The 16439-nt window shown below is 38.2% G+C and overlaps 1 protein-coding gene and 1 long non-coding RNA gene across 4 annotated transcripts in view; one reads left to right on the top strand and one right to left on the bottom strand.

Moving 5' to 3' along the window:
* LOC129524312 (uncharacterized) overlaps positions 1–15963 on the top strand; it is a 39594-nt gene extending 23631 nt beyond the window's left edge. The window contains exons 3-4 of the long non-coding RNA XR_008668084.2: positions 15712–15756; positions 15864–15963. This is a non-coding gene — a long non-coding RNA (uncharacterized lncRNA). The remainder of the gene's footprint in view (positions 1–15711; positions 15757–15863) is intronic.
* ZNF704 (zinc finger protein 704) overlaps positions 1–16439 on the bottom strand; it is a 249806-nt gene that overhangs the window by 148910 nt on the left and 84457 nt on the right. The window lies entirely within an intron of this gene.

Raw genomic sequence — 16439 nt, 5'->3', positions numbered from 1 at the left:
TTATTTATGTACAGTGTTTTTGAGTGTATCCCTTTGTATAGCTTTCTTTAGTGGTCGCTTTAGATATTACATTATATGTACATAACTTGTCACAGTCTACTGGTGTCATCACTTTACCAGTTGAAGTGGAATACAGAAATCTTATATCCTTTTAGTCTCCCATTTTTAATTGTTTTAAATATTTCCTCTATGCACATTTAGAATTACATCAGACATTACTGTAGTTTTTGTTTCAACCATCAAACATAATTTAGTAAACTCAAGAGGAGAATGTTATATTTACATGTTTTTGCTTACCATGCTCTTTCCTCTTTTCTGACATTCCAGAGAACTCCTTTTAGCCATTATTTTAGGGTAGGTCTGATGGTGACAAGTTCTCTTAGTTTCCTTCATCTGAGAATGTCTTGATTTGTGATTCATTACTAAAGGATATTTTCTCTGGGTATGAATGCTGGATTGACAGTTCTTTTCTTTCAGCACATGAAAAATATTTTGCTATTTTTTTTCACCTCCACAGTTTCTCAACAGAGACATTTCTTTGCTGAGCCTTTCTATTTTTTCATTTGTTTCAACCATGTTCCTAATTGTTCATTGAAGCATTTTTATCATGACTGCTTTAAAATCTTTGTCAGATAATTCTAACACCGCTGTCATTTTGGTGTTGGCCTATATTGACTGCCTTCTTTTTTCATTGAGTCTAAGATCTTCTTGGCTTTTTGTATTATGAGTTATTCTGAATTAAATAAAACTGGACATTTTTGTATTATGTGATGAGATTCTGAATGTTATTTAAATCTTCTTTTTTTTTTTTTTTGGATACAGGGTCTCACTCTGTTGCGCCGACTGCCAGGCTGGAGTGCCGTGGTGCAATCATAGCTGACTGCAGCCTCGATCTCTCGATCTCCCAGGCTCAAGTGATCCTCCCATCTCAGCCTCTCCAGTAGCTGGGACTACGGGCACATGTCACCATGCCTGGCTATTTTTTTGTTTGTTTGTTTTGGTAGAGATGGGGTCTCCTTATGTTGGTCAGGCTGATCCTGAATTCCTGGGCTCAAGCAATCCTCCTGTCTTGCCCTCCCAAAGTGCTGGGATTACAGGTGTGAGCCACTACAACCAGCCTAAATCTTCTTTTTCTAACTGGCTTTCTTTGCCATGCCTCTGGCAAAGGAAAGAGTGGGGTGCTGCCTTGTTACTGCAAGATGGGGACAGAAGTCTAGGTTTTCTACTCAGGTCTGCTGACAGCTGAGGTGTGCAGCACTGCGCTACTGTGTGTGGAGGTGAGTTCTGATTCCCCACACAGTCTCTGCTCACACCATGAACGGAAAGAGGTAATTACTGCCCAGGGGGGATAAAAATCTAAGCTCCTTTCTTGGCGTTCTCTGAAACCACTCCAGCAGGAGTATTAGCACACCTCCTTAGGGCTTCATAGGGTAGATGTCTGGGTTCCCCACGAGGCCTTTGCTGGCATGGGTGAGGGTGGGTCCACATTTCCTTCTGTGGTGTTCAGCTAGAGGATTGTCTAAAAGTTTTCCGTCTTGCTAGGATGTTCCTGTCTTGGTCTTTTGACTAAGAAAGAGCAGGCTCCATTGGAGCTTTGTCTATGCTGTTGACATTTCCTATTTGCCAGCTTCTTCAGCTCCAAGTCTGGGATACACGAAGCGAAATGAAAACCCATGAAACTTACTGCTATGCTGCTGCTGTGGCCCGGGGGTTTCTAGCCAGTCTGTTTTCTTCTCTCTACCTTTCATCTTTATATTTTTTAATACATAATGTCCAGAGTTTTTAGTTTGACTTAGGGGAAGAAATAGAAAAAACTATGTCTACTCAAGCTTCCAAAAGTGGAAATCTCCTACTCAGCTATTTTTATTAACCATCCTATCATCTTAGGAATTAAAAAACAAAAATCACTGGATCCCAACAAAGTAGTTGGTATTCTTGCTAAAATTAAGGAACATCAAACATCTTGGTTATAAAAACACAATTCAGTCTAGATCAACTGCAAGGAATTTGCGGATAAGGCCTGTAAGAAAGACTATGGGTTTTGTGAATTTTGTTTCTTTCTCTATTTACCTGACATACAATAGTTTTAAAATTAGAATATAAACATTTCCACTTATAGTTAGATAAAGCATGGATGCTAATGTTTGGTAATTCCATTGGTCTATTCTTACTATATTCACAATGGTGGCATCTGAGAAGCCATGCAAAGTGCCTAAAGGTAAAATGAATGATAAAGAAATTTTCAGCAAGTTATTTTTCAGTGTGTATGGAGCAGACTTGTAGACCTGTACTGACTATATACTCAGATAAGGCCAAACCTAAGGTAGGTAAAAGTTTTAGGACAGTAATCATCATTTAAGTTGAATATCCCAAATAAACTATTTGCTGAAAATATTTTCTTTAGTTTACTTCTTAATTTACTCAGGGTGTTGGAGAAGTGATAGGGTGGAAGAAATGCAAAAATTATACTGCGAGTACAATACAATACAGTTGTTTGAATATTTATCTTTATGGACAACTCCAGAGTGAAATGGCAAGTGATAAAAATGTGCTCCAATATAAAACACTGCCTTACATGGGAGACTGCATTAAATTATTTATCTTCTTTAGAGGGAAAAACATATACTACAAAGAAAGTAAAAATGTTGGTAAGAAGAATGAATATTTATCCTAGTGATAAAGAGTAGCTCATAAAGTGGGCTTTAAAATTTATACTGTTTGTATTATGCACACAATTTTTCAAAAACTTCGCACTTCAAAATAATTTTTCCATGCAATCTCCATAGCCATCATTTTTAATAGCTGCATGATAGTCCTTTGGGCATTATACCATAATTAATTCTCTAAGTAATCCATTATTGCTAAATATTTAGCTCACTTGCAGTGTTTCACTTCTATAAATAATAAGAGTGACAAGTGTTTTGCCTATAGTTTTCACCCTATCACTATTTTGGATTATTTACTTAAGCAAGAGACCCTGAAGTAGAATTACTGAATCAATGGTATAATTTTTATGACTTCTCATAAGAACTGCTAAATTCTTTCCCAATAGAGTTGCACAGCTTTGCAATACCACCACCAATGCATGAAAATAGGAGCATGTCTGCACCCTCTCCAGCAAGTTACTGTTATTTTTTAAAGGCAATTTTAAGTTGAAATATTCATAACTTAATTTGCAGTGATTTAATTAGCAGTTATTTACTAGATTTATTTCTTTGGTGAATTATCTGTTATTGACCTTAGTCATTCATTCCTTGAGATTTGGGAGTTTAATCAATTTGAATCAATTCTTTATAATAATTAAAAACCTGCAAATTGTTTTCCAGATTAGTCTTTAAAAATTTGTTAATGTAATAAGGTTATGATTTTTATACAGTTAAAATTTCTGATTCTTTTCTTTTTCTGACTATTTTTTAGGAGAAGGGGTCTTGCTATGCTGCCCAGGCTGAAGTGCAGTGGCTATTCACAGGTGTGATCCCATTACTAATAAGCATGGGAGCTCTCACCTGCTCCATTTTCAACTTGTGCCATTTCACCCCTCCTTATGCAACCTGGTGGTCCCTGGCTCCTGGGAGGTAATCACAATGATGCCAAATTTAGTGTGGACACCCAACTGACATAGCGCACTACAGCCCAGAACTCCTGGACTCAAGTGATCCTTCTGCCTCAGCCTCCTGAGTAGCTGGGATGATAGGTGTGCACCACCACACCCTGCTGATTGTTTTCTTTGTGATTTGTTCAGTTTATTCTAGGCTTAGGATCTCATTCACTGTAATTCTGCATTTTTTTCTTTTTATATTTATTTATTTATAAAATTTTCTATCCAATATAAATTAGTTCAGTGTTTGGAGAGGAAGGGCAAAGTTATTTTTTTTAAAATTGCTAAGAATTTATCTCAATATGATTTCCATTAATATTCCTGCCCTTCCCTATTGTTTTATCACGTGAGAAATTGCTAGTTATGCCAGGTCCTTTGGCTGTTTATTTCACTCCACTAATCCCTATTTAGCCTTGTATCATTACTGTTTTTAATAATTGTAGCAACACAGAAATAGTATAAAGTTAATATCTGCTTGTTAAATGAATAGTGAATCTGGCAGGGCTGACAGCCTTCAGTACTATTTTTAAAGAGTTTTCCTTAATAGTCTCTCCCCTGCTTGTTGTTATTTTTGAACAATGTCAAACCTACAGAAAAGCTAAAATCATACTACAGTGAACATCTGTATATATCCTTCACCTTGAGTCACCAATTACTAATAGTTTGTCACATTTTATTTTCTCTGTGTATCTTTATATACACACAACACATGCATATACACTTTTTTCCTGAATCATATGAAAGTAACCCATGGGCCAGGCATGGTAGCTCACACCTGTAATCCCAGTACTTTGGGAGGCCGAGGTAGGCAGATCATCTGAGGTCAGGAGTTCAAGACCAGCCTGACCAACATGGCAAAATCCCGTCTCTACTAGAAATACAAAAATTAGCTGGGCATAATGATGGTCACCTGTAATCCCAGCTACGTGGGAGGCTGAGGCAGGAGAATTGCTTGAACCCAGGAGGCAGAGGTTGCACTGAGCCGAGATCGCGCCACTGCACTCCAGCCTAGGCGACAGAGTGAGGCTGCGACTCAACAAAAAAAAAAAAAAAAGAAGAAAGAAAGTAACCCACAAATATCATAACACCTCGCCCCTAAATATTTCAATATATCGCTCTTAAGAACAAGGGCGTTTTTTGTAACCACAACGCCATTACTGTATTCAATACTATTACCCAATACACACTCAATACTGAAATTCAATATTCCCATAATTAACTTCAAAGCTTAAAAAACTGATCAAGAATCACCCATTGAGAAAATATTTGCAAACCACACATCTGATAAAAGTCTAATATCCAGCATCTATAAGGAACTTAAACAAATTGAAAGAAAACATTAAAAAGTGGGCAAAGGACATGAACAGACACTTTTCTAAAGAAGACATACATATGGCCAATAAGCATATTAAAAAAAAGCTCAGTGTCACTGATCATTAGAGAAATGCAAATAAAACCACAATGAGATACCATCTCACACCACTCAAAATGGCTATTACTAGAAAGTCAAAACATAACAGATGTTGGTTGGGTTGCAGAGAAAAGGGAACACTTAATACATTGTTGGTGAGAGTGTAAATTAGTTCAACCATTGTGGAAAGCAGAATGGCAATTCCTCAAAGAGCTAAAAACAGAATTACCATTCAACCCAGTAGTCCCATTACTGGGTATATACCCAGAGGAATAGAAATCATTCTACCATAAAGACACATGCACACAAATGTTCATTACTATACTACTCATAACAGCAAAGACATGGAATCAACCTAAATGCCACCAACGGTAGACTGTATAAAGAAAATGTGGTACATACCCACCACGGAATACTATGCAGCCATAAAAAAGAATGAGATAATGTCTTTTGCAGGATCATGGATGGAGCTGGGGGCCATCATCCTTAGCAAACTAATGCAGGAACAGAAAACCAAATACCGCATCTTCTCACTTACAAGTGGGAGCTAAACAATGAGAATTCATGAACACAAAGAAGGGAATGACAGACACTGGGGCCTACTTGAGGGTGGAGCGTGGAAGGAGGGAGAGGAGCAGAAAAGATAACTATTGAGTACTAGGCTTAGTACCTAGGTGACAAAATAATCTGTACAACAAACCCTGGTGACACAAGTTTACCCATATAACAAATCTGCACATGTACCCCTGAACCGAAAATAAAATGAAAAAAAAAAAGGATCACCCATTACATTAGTTATGTATCTCTAACATCTTTCAATATATGTCTTCCTTCCTCCCTCCCCCTCTTCCTTCCTTCCTCTCCTTCATTCTTTCCTTTCTCTTTCTCCTTCTTTCCTCCTCCTCCTTCCTCTCCCATTTGTCTCTTTTTATCTTTTATGACATGACATTTAAAAAAAATTCCAGGCCAGTTGTTTTACAGAATCCTTTTAAATTTGGATGTGTCTTATCTTCATTTGTGTAATTATTCTCCCCCAGGCTGGTGTGCAGTGGCACGATCTTGGCTCACTGCAACCCCTGCCTCCCAGGTTTAAGTGATTCTCTTGCCTCAGCCTCCGAGTAGCTGGGACCACAGGAGCACACCACTACATCCAGCTAATTTTTGTGTGTTATTCTTAACAAGTTTTGAAATCCTTTTATGCCCTAGTCTTATCTCTTGGAAGATGAGGCTCATCTTATTGGAATTTTGATCAGTACCCTATTATATAAATAAAATTTTAAAATATTCCATAAAAACAACACCAAACCTTAAAATCAATGTATAAAGAATGACATCTTTACATTATCTAAAGGAAAATAGTATGTATTTCTTTTAGTCATCTTCACTTGTCTCTCAAAATTTAAAACATCTTCATATAGATACTAATAATACACTTCACATTAAGAATATTTTAGTTACACTATTTCACTATTGAGCATTTTAAAATTATATTTTCTTACTGGTTATAAACTAGAGTCACTCTCTACAGGATAATCTTTTTTTTTTAAGTTGATCTTGTTTGCTGTCACTTTACTAAACTTTAGAATTACTTTTCTTAATTCCCTTTATTTTGTTAATTTTCCTACATTTGCAGTCAAAATAGCTAAATATAATCATAATATTAATATAATAATAATAATAATATAACATGTGAGGTGCCAAAGGCTCAGAGATTCATCCCTAGTGGGAAGGAGCAGCAAAGCTCTCATGGGGAGGTAGGACCTCAGATGGACTTTGAAAGATATCTGGGTGTTAGGTGATACAGGGGTAGGGGTTATGGCGATAAGGATGGAGGAACAACCAGTGTTCCAGGAAGAAGGAACAGTGTGAGAGGGTTCAGAGAGAAGGGAGGAGCAGTGAGGAAAATGGCAACTGGCACAGTGTGGCTGGAGGGCAAGGTACATGGAGGGAAGAAGAAAGAGAAAGAAATGGAAAATACGCTGGCAACATTACTGCAGAGAGCCCTAAATGTCAGGCTTAGAAATATGTTCTGAACTTTTCAAAGAGTAGGAAACTGTCAGAAATTTCTAAGAGATTCCTATGGCAGAAAGAGATCAGAATGGTGCAAGCAGGACTTGAGAAGCGGATGGAATCTTCAAGACTTGGAAACTGACTGGCTGTTGGCGGAAGAGGAGAACAGCGGCATGTGTATTGAGTTGGATGGTGGCCTCAAAAAGATGTCCATGTCCTAACCCCCAAAACCTGTGAATGTGGCCTTATTTGGAAAAGAGGTCTTTGTAGCTTTGCTGATACAATTATATTAAGGATCTTGAGATGAGATCATTTGGATTAGCCGTGTGAGCCCTAGGTCCCATGACAAATGTCCTTATAAGAGAAAATCAGAGGAAGATTTGAGGCAGATGAAAGAGAAGACACAGAGAAGAGGAGGGGGCAGTGCGATCACTGGGGCAGAGACTGCAGTGAGGTACTAACAAGTCAAGAGCGCTGACAGCCACCACAAGATGAAAAAGGCAAAGAATGGGTTCTTTCCCTAGACCCCCAAGAGGGAGCACACCCCTGCTGGATTTTGGACTTCTGGCCTCCAGAACTGTGAAAGAACAAACTTCTGTTGGTCAGGTCAACCCACAGTTCATAATCTGTTACAGCAGCCCTAAGAAACTAATACAACCTTCTTTCCACAAAATAGAAAAGTTTGGAAGAGAGCTGAATTGGAGAGAAGTGCTTAGAAACTGATCCACATAATTTATACAGTCTGTAGAAAAATTATAGCGTTGGATTAAAACACAATAAGTTCGGCAGAAAAAGTAGGGCAGAATCTTTTCCTTTCCCATATCCTTAGCTCATGATCATTAGTCTTGTCTCACTGTTCGCCTAGGGGTGAATTTCAAGAGCTTGCTTAAAATGTACATTCTTGGACCCCCATCTGTAGACATTCTGATTTATTTGGTCTGAGGTGGGGCTCAAAAATCCACAGTTTCTAAACCATCCCATTAACACAAGAGTGGGCAAACGTTTTCTGTAAAGGGCCATATCTGTAAATATTTTAGGCTTTGTGGGTCATATAGTCTCTGTCACAGCTACTCAATTCTGCTACTATTTGCAAAAGCAGCCAATGACAATACATAAACAAATAAGCATGACTGTGTTCAATATTTTATTTATGCATACTGAAATTTGAATTTCATATAATTTTCACATCATGAAATATTATTCTTCTTTTGATTTTCCCCCAACCATTTAGTGATGTACTAAAAACAGGTGGTGAACCAGATTTGGTCTATGGGCCACAGTTTGCCAACCTCAGCTTAAATGTGCTGCACTTTGCGAATCGCTGCTTTAAATGTTAGGGCTGAGAATTTTCAAGCCAGTGACATGTCACGAACCAGCAGGAGAGAAAGGAATACACCAGGATAATCCCCAGCAAGTTGGCAGTCTCTTCTAAAACAGCAGCCCATAATGTGCCACCACATTTACAGAAGGGTGTCACTCATGGGAACATGGTCCTTCAGGCATGCCATAGACTTAAAAATAAACTGAGGGCCATTGTGCTGGAGTAGTGATTGGCAAACCCAGCTTATCGACTGGATTGGGACTAGATGAGAAAGCCTTGTTTCCACTAGTTTAATTCCACCACTTTTCTCCCACTGAAGAATGGCTGGAGAATGATGGAGATAGTCTCAAATTCACTCTAATGTATAGGAATAGTTCTTCATAGACATCAGTTAAATGTAATTAGCAATAAATGGCTTTTGCTATATCTCATAATGTTGAACTGTGAACTGCCACCAAAAATATTAGGAAATTACTCCTTAGAGAATGGGCAGTTGCCTTCCCCATCCCCGAGCAATCATCACTGCTGTCTTCTCTCAGTACCTCTTGCTTTGAGTTAGCGCAGCTGGGATATATTTATTTTCAAGCCTCTCTACCTGGGTTGCAGACACAAGCAAGTATGCATAACAGAAATCCATGACAGAACCAAGATTCAATAAGATCTCAACAAGCTGGAACTCTGGGCTCGAAATAACAAGACGAAATTTAACTAGGACAAATGTAATTGTCTGCATTTACATTTAAAGAGATTCAATTATAAAAGCACAAGTTGGAGGAGAGACGGCTTTACAAGCAGCTGCATGATGCAGCAGTTCAGAGGATAAAAGGCCTCAGGGATGTTTTTAACTAGAGTCTCAACAAGAGCTAGGGAGATGGGGCTGCTGAAGTACTTAATATAATTTTGGCTGCATTAATGCAATTACGATGTCCAGATGAATACAAGAGTCCACTGTACTCTGAAATAATCATATGATATGTAGAGTCCTTCTGCTATTCTAGGCACTAGGTTTTAAAAGGAACGTTAAAATACAATAGTAGGAATGGTATTTAGTAATGGGAGTGTAACCAGAAGAGGAGGACAACCAGGGTAAGAAAGAGCCTGAAAAAAGGGTTTCATTAAGGACATCTGAGGGAGCTGGGGTTGTCAGCAGTGCTTTTGAGGAAGTACAGTCGCTGCTTGGTATTCGCAGGTGAATGGCACCAGGACGCTTCCCACCCTCAAGGATACCAAAATCCTCACAAAATCCTCCTGTCGGCCCTCTATGTGGGTTTTGCATCCCGTGAATACTGTATTTTTGATTGGTGTTTGGCTGTGGACATGGAACCTGCCCATATGGAGTGCCGACTGCACTTATTGAAAAAAATCCACATATTAGTGGATCTGAGCTGTTGAAAACTGTGTTGTTCAAGGGCACTGTACTTGGAAGCCACAGAAATGGCATGGTTTGAAAGTTAAACTACAAAATCAAAGCATAATGGGTCAGGGCTATAAATGGATAAAGTCTATACATTCGCACTCCTGGAAACCAGATAACCAGACTGAACATGTGTGTTCAGCAGAGGTGTGTATGTCCACAGGGAGCAGGAGCAAAAGTGGGATGACAGAAGCAAACGTTTGCTTTGCCTAGCCTGCCCTGTCCAGAAGAGAAGGCCTGTCCATTTAAGAAAGACCACAACATTCAACTGTAGGAGTTTGAAGCCATCACACATTTAAATTATGTGACTTTAGTCCATTCTTTTTATTTTTCCCCCAACTTTTAAGTTCAGCGGTACCTGTGCATGATGTGGTGGTTTGTTACATGGGTAAATGTGTGCTGTGGTGGTTTGCTGCACAGATAATCCCATCACCTAGCTATTAAGCCCAGCAACTGACTTAAGTCCATTCTTGTTCTGACTCCATGTTCTCCTAGCAACTGGGGTAGCCTTTGGATAACGTGACTTCCATTCAGCTTGCCTAATGGGGGAAGAGGACATCATAGATTTCTTATTGGCATTTTTGAATTAATAAACTTTGTTTTTTTAGAGCAGTTTTAAGTTCACAGAAAAATTGAGAGGAAAGTACAGAAAGTTCCCATTTTCCCCCTTCCCTCACCCTGTACAACCTTTCCCACTGCCGACATCGATCAACACAGTTACAACTGATGAACCTACACTGAGACATTATCACCCAAAGACCACAGTTTACACTAGGGGTCACTCTTGGTATTGTGCCTTCTAAGGGTTAATGACAGGCAGAGTCACCATTATAGCATCATACAAGGTAGTTTCAGTGCCTTAAAAATCCTCTGTGTTCTCTCTACTCATCCCTCCCTTCCTCCAACCCCTGGCAACCACTGATCTTTTTACTGTCTCCACAATTTTGTCTTTTCCAGAATGTCATATAGTTGGAATCACACAGTATGTAGCCTTTTCAGATTGGCTTCTTTCACTTAGTGGTGTGCATTTAAGCTTCTTCCATATCTTTTCTTTTTTGCTGAGCACCCTCTGTCCTCATACTCCATATGTCTTTTTGTGGCTTGATAGCTCCTGCCTTTTTAGCACTGAATGGTATTCCATTTCTGGATGTGCCACAGTTTATCCATTCACCTACTGAAGGACATCATTGCTTCCAAGTTTTGGCAAGTATTCATAAAGCTGCTATAAAGATCTATATGCAGGTTTTGGTGTGGATATAAGTTTTTAATTCATCTGGATAAACACCAAGGAGGGTGATTACTGAGTTGTGTGATAAGAATATGTTTAGTTTTGTAAGAAACTGCCAAACTGTCTTCCAAAGTGACTGTACCATTTTGCATTCCTACCAGCAACTACTCAGAGTTTCTGTTGTTCCACTTCCTCATCAGCATTTGGTGTTGTCAGTGTTCTGGATCTTGGCCATTTTAATAGGTATATAGTGATTTCTTGTTTCCATTTGCAATTTCCTAATAACATATGATGTTGAACCTCTTTTCATATGCTTATTTGCCATCTGCGTATCTTCTTTGAGGAGATGTCTGTTCAGGTCTTTTGCCTATTTTTTAATTGGGTTTTTTTTTTATTTTTGAGATTTAAGAGTTCTTTGTATATTTTGGATAACAGTCCTTGCAAATATTTTCTCCCAGTCTGTGGCTCGTCTTCTCCTTCGCTTGACACTGTCTTTTGCAGAGCAGAAGTTTTTAATTTTGACGAAGTACAGCTTATTAACTGCCTCTTTCATGGAGTTTGTCTTTGCTGTTGTTTCTAAAAGGTCATCACCATACCCAAGGTCATCTAGGCTTTCTACAAGTTATCTTTAAACATTTTTTAAAATTTATTTTTTAGAACAGTTTTTGATTGACAGAAAAACTGAGACGATAGTGTGGAGTTCCCATACAGCCCCCATGCAGTTTCCCCTGTTATCTTACATTAGTATGATACATTTGTCACAACTAATGAAACAATATTGATACATTATTATTAACTAAAGTCCACACTGTATTCAGATTTCCTTGATTTGCTTAATGTCCTTTCTCTGTTCCAGGGTCTCATCCTGGATACCATATTACATTTAGTCTTTATGCCCCCTCAGGCTCTTGCTGGCTATGATGTTTCCCAGACTTTCCTTGTTTTTGATGACCTTGCTGTTTCAAGGAGTACTGGTGAAGTATTTTACAGAATACACCTCAATTGGGATTGGTCTGATGTTTTTCACTTGATTACACTGGGGCTATGAGTTTTTGGGAAGAAAACCACAAGAAGTAAAGCATCATTTCCATCACATCTGGGTAAAGTAGTATTTGTTAGGTTTCTCCACTGTAGTCACTCTTTTTTTTCCTCTTTTGCATACTTTACTCTTTGGAAGGTCATTATGAGCAGCCTATACTGAAAAAGTGAAGAGTTATGTTCTACTTCCTTGAGGTGGGAGTATCGACAAAAGTTATTTGGGATTCTTCTGCAAGGTGACTTACCCATTTTTTCCTCTTTATTTATCAAATCATTTATTTATATACATACGGACTTATGGGCATTTATTTTACAGTTTGGGTTAACCATCCAATACTACTTTGTTGCTTAAGCTGTCCCCAGCTTTAGCCACTGGCAGATCCTTCTGTTAGATCTTGTGCTCCTTTGACATGTTGCCATCAGTGAGGTTTGTTTTTGTTTTTACTTCCTCACTTTCTGCTTTCTGGTATTATAAGATTCTCCAGGCCCATCCTGTATATTTCCTGACTCATTCCTAGAATCAATCATTTTTCCAGGCCCAGATTTCTTTTACTAGAAAATAGTATTAAAAACCAAGGTCTAGTTGGTGGGTGTTCTTCTTGCTACTGGGGTATTGTTGTTTCTAGGCCATCTTGGCTGATGCAAGAAAATATAGGTGTGCATACTAACCCATATATATACACATATCTATAAATATGTATAAACATGGCATCTAGGCCAGATGTGGTGGCACACACCTGTAATCCCAGCACTTTGGGAGGCTGAGGCAGGTGGATTGCTCAAGCCCAGGAGTTTGAGACCAGCCTGGGCAACACGGGGAAACCCTGTCTCTATAAAAAAACCCACAAACATTAGTTAGGCATGGTGACGTACACCTGTAGTCCCAGCTACTCGGGAGGCTGAAGTGGGAGGATCACTTATGCCTGGGAGGCCGCGGTTGTAGTGAACTGAGATCATGCTGCTGCACTCCTCCCTGGGTAATAAAGCAGGACCCTGTCTTAAATAAGTAAATAAGACATCTACACTTACAGTCCCTCTTCATGTGAGTTGCTTAAGTGCTGAGCTACAGTCAGCTATCTGGACAATCCTAAAGAGATCCAGCTTCTGTGTCTGTCTGAGGCCGACTGATTTTTACTTGAACAATTTTCTGCTACACTGCTACCTACCATTCCTCTCTTTCTTCAAACTTCCACAAGGATGTTCGGTTTGAAAAAGAAGACATTTAGAAAGGACATAATAATTGTATTCAAATATTTGAGTGACTGCCATGTAGAAGAGAGACAGTCTGCAATTGCTCCCTAGGGCACAATCAGAACCATCCACGTAACTTACATGGAAGAAAATCTGAAGTTAATATGAGGAAAACTGTGTACAAATCAAAACTTTATCATAAAGAGAAATGTGCTGGTCTTGAAAAGTCATGAACTCTGTATCACAAATAGGTGTGCTCAGTCAGACAATCACCAATGGCTTGTCCTGGATGTTGTGATGGAGACTCCTGTTCTGGGTCAGAGACTGGACTCACCGATAGCCCAGATTTAAAGCAAAAAGTCTGAACCTGTAATAAGAGCTGTTTTAAAATAAACAGTCTTATATACTAAGCCCATGTGCTGATAGCCCAGAAGATCAGGATTATCAAAAAATGAATAAATAAGACTCCTGATTATTATACAAAAAGAATACATTTTTAGTAAGTCCGTGTTAGTTGTTAAATATGGTAGTAAAATATACTAAAGCACAGAAGAGGCTTGTTTTTATTGAATAAGTGTGATTGAAGCAGAGGTGGATAGTATACACTTTAATTGCTAAGATTATGGCAAATATTTGAACCACTGCAATAACCTCATGAAGAGAAAAGATTTTGTGCACTATTTTCCATCTGCTGTACTCTATGTGCTACTTCATCTGATAGGAAGCGTCTGGGATAGCATCCAAGGAAATCAGGCAATTCAGAACACCTTTTTTAGAAATGCTGCCAGATTTTTTCTCTTTACCTCTTTCTTCAAAAATTATGCATATGAGAGCACACGCGTGTATACGTACATTTGCACATCTACATGTGCGTGCACACACACTCACCTTAAAGGTCTAATCATGTCACCGACATGTCACCAGCAATCCAGGAGTTCTTACTCAGAAAAGCAATAACACAAAACCCTACAAGAGTTAGGAGATCAAAGCACTTCCTATGCTAAGCTTTTAATAAACACAACCCAACATCCTGTGGAGGGTAACTGCATTTTAAACATGCACCTATAGTCTTACAAACTATTCAGAATAAAATCATCAGGAATTTAAATGAAAAAAATATATTTCAACTGAGTCAATATGGCTGATTTCTTTAATTTTCTAGTTTTCTTTTTTAACAGTGAGGCGAGTTTTTATTGCCTCATGTTTACCCCTTCCCAGTATATTTTCTGGTGACAATAATCACAGCTCAGTTCCACTCTCCCTCCTTCCTACTTCTGAGATCTGTAGTACAAAACTAAGTTAGGTTATCAGTTCACATTGCACCTTATAATTTAAAATGCCCCAAAAGCACCACCAGTATGTTGTAAGGAGAAAAACAAATTGTAAAGGAATTTATTTCTTTTAAAAAATTATCTTGTATAAAATCTTAACTGCAATAATTTTCCATCTAAAATTTGCCTACTCCAATGAGAGGAGGAAACAGTTTCTTTGCCATATTGTAGCCATTATGATTTAGCCGGTTCCTACTTTCCCATATTAGCAGGATTTCAAGCATATTTGCAAAGCAGGATTTCAAGCATATTTGCAAATTGCAAAATCAAAACACCAGGCAGCGTAAATTTATGACACATTTTATTTTTATTAATAAAATTCCAAACATGATAGTCAGAATTTCATGCAATATGCAGTGACATGATTTTTAAAAAGTGTTGCAATAATTAGAGTAGTTGAATACTTTTATAAACAAAAAAGCAAAACCAACAGAATAAAACCACTCATTTGAACCAAAATCATTTACAATTTATAAAAATTAGCAAATGCTGGTCTTGAGTTAATCAATCTTTTACTACTAGAAAATGCAGAACTTTTAACAACAAATCATAAAGAAAAATTAAAATGCTCAATGAACTAGAATGGCAGACACTACCAGCTACCTGCTCTATAACCAGTCTCCCTTTCTTTCTAACAGAATGTTTCGTTTATTTGGGACGGCAATAGTTGCAGCTAAAAAATTATATCTCCTAGGTGATAAAAGTGGTCAAGTGACAATTCTGTCCAATGAGATATAACTGGAAGGCATAGGGGTAGAATTCAGGGAAAGCTGCTTAAAAGGGCAAACTCAATTCTTTACCTTTTGTTCTCTGAATTTCATCTTGTGTCTGCCTGGCAAAAAGTGTGCTGTTGGAAACTGTAGAAAGGATCTTAGGTCTATGAGGATGACAGCCACCTATGAAGGAAGGCGGAGCATGAAGTCACAAGGAGTCGGGGCCTTTACGACACCTGAGCCACTGCATATACTGCAGTGGTTTCTTTAAGATTTTTTATTAACTGAAGGGGGGAAAACAAATTTGTTTAAGCCACTCTTTAGTCAGGTTTCTACTGCATGCTCCAAACCAACTCTGATAAAAATTGTGTTGCGTACCCTTAAGAATTTCAAAATCCCCACTTAAAAACAACTATGTACTAACCACTGCCCATTTTTCTCTACTTCTTAAACCAGATCTCCCAAGGACCTCTACTTCGAAAAACTATCGACAGTATTTGGGTAAATATGTGCTCCTAAAAGTAATATACTATTTTCATTAAAAATTATTAAAGCATTGCAAAGTGTTAAAGAGTAAAAAGATGATATATACCATTAATTTCAATTAGATTTCCTACAATGATCAACGCTAAAACCAAGAGAAACCATAAGAAAACAACTCCAAAAACACTTATTAGGAAGAAACCAGAATGATTCTACAAAAGAGAAAAACAGCATTTTTGATGACAGTTTTAAAGTGAGGAAATGATTAAAAACAGGTACAGTGTGGACATCATCATGCACTTCTGACAGTGTCACAGCATAATTAGTATGATCTGGTGGTGGAAGAACTAGCTACTGATTATGAGGTCTAATTTAGTTACCATCTTACATTGATATATCAGCAAAGATGAAATATAACTTAACTTATATGAGGTATTGTAATGTGCTAAGTTAAATTAATTGTTAAAGATGGTAAACCCAAGAACACTACAAAGAGCAGAACTAAAAATAGGCTGGGTGTGGTGGCTCATGTCTGTAATCCCAGCACTTTGGGAGGCCACAGAGGGAGGATAGGTTGAGGATAAGAGTTTTGAGACTAGCCTAAGCAACACAGTGAGACCCTGTCTCTACAAAATTGTTTTTAAAAAATTGGCCAGGTATGCCTGCAGTACCAGTTACTCAGAAGGCTTAAGTGGGAGGAT

Source organism: Gorilla gorilla, chromosome 7 (assembly GCF_029281585.2).
Source record: "Gorilla gorilla gorilla isolate KB3781 chromosome 7, NHGRI_mGorGor1-v2.1_pri, whole genome shotgun sequence".
NCBI classification, from domain to species: domain Eukaryota; kingdom Metazoa; phylum Chordata; class Mammalia; order Primates; family Hominidae; genus Gorilla; species Gorilla gorilla.
Note: the sequence above shows the minus strand (reverse complement) of the source record. Positions and strands in the feature narration are given on the sequence as shown.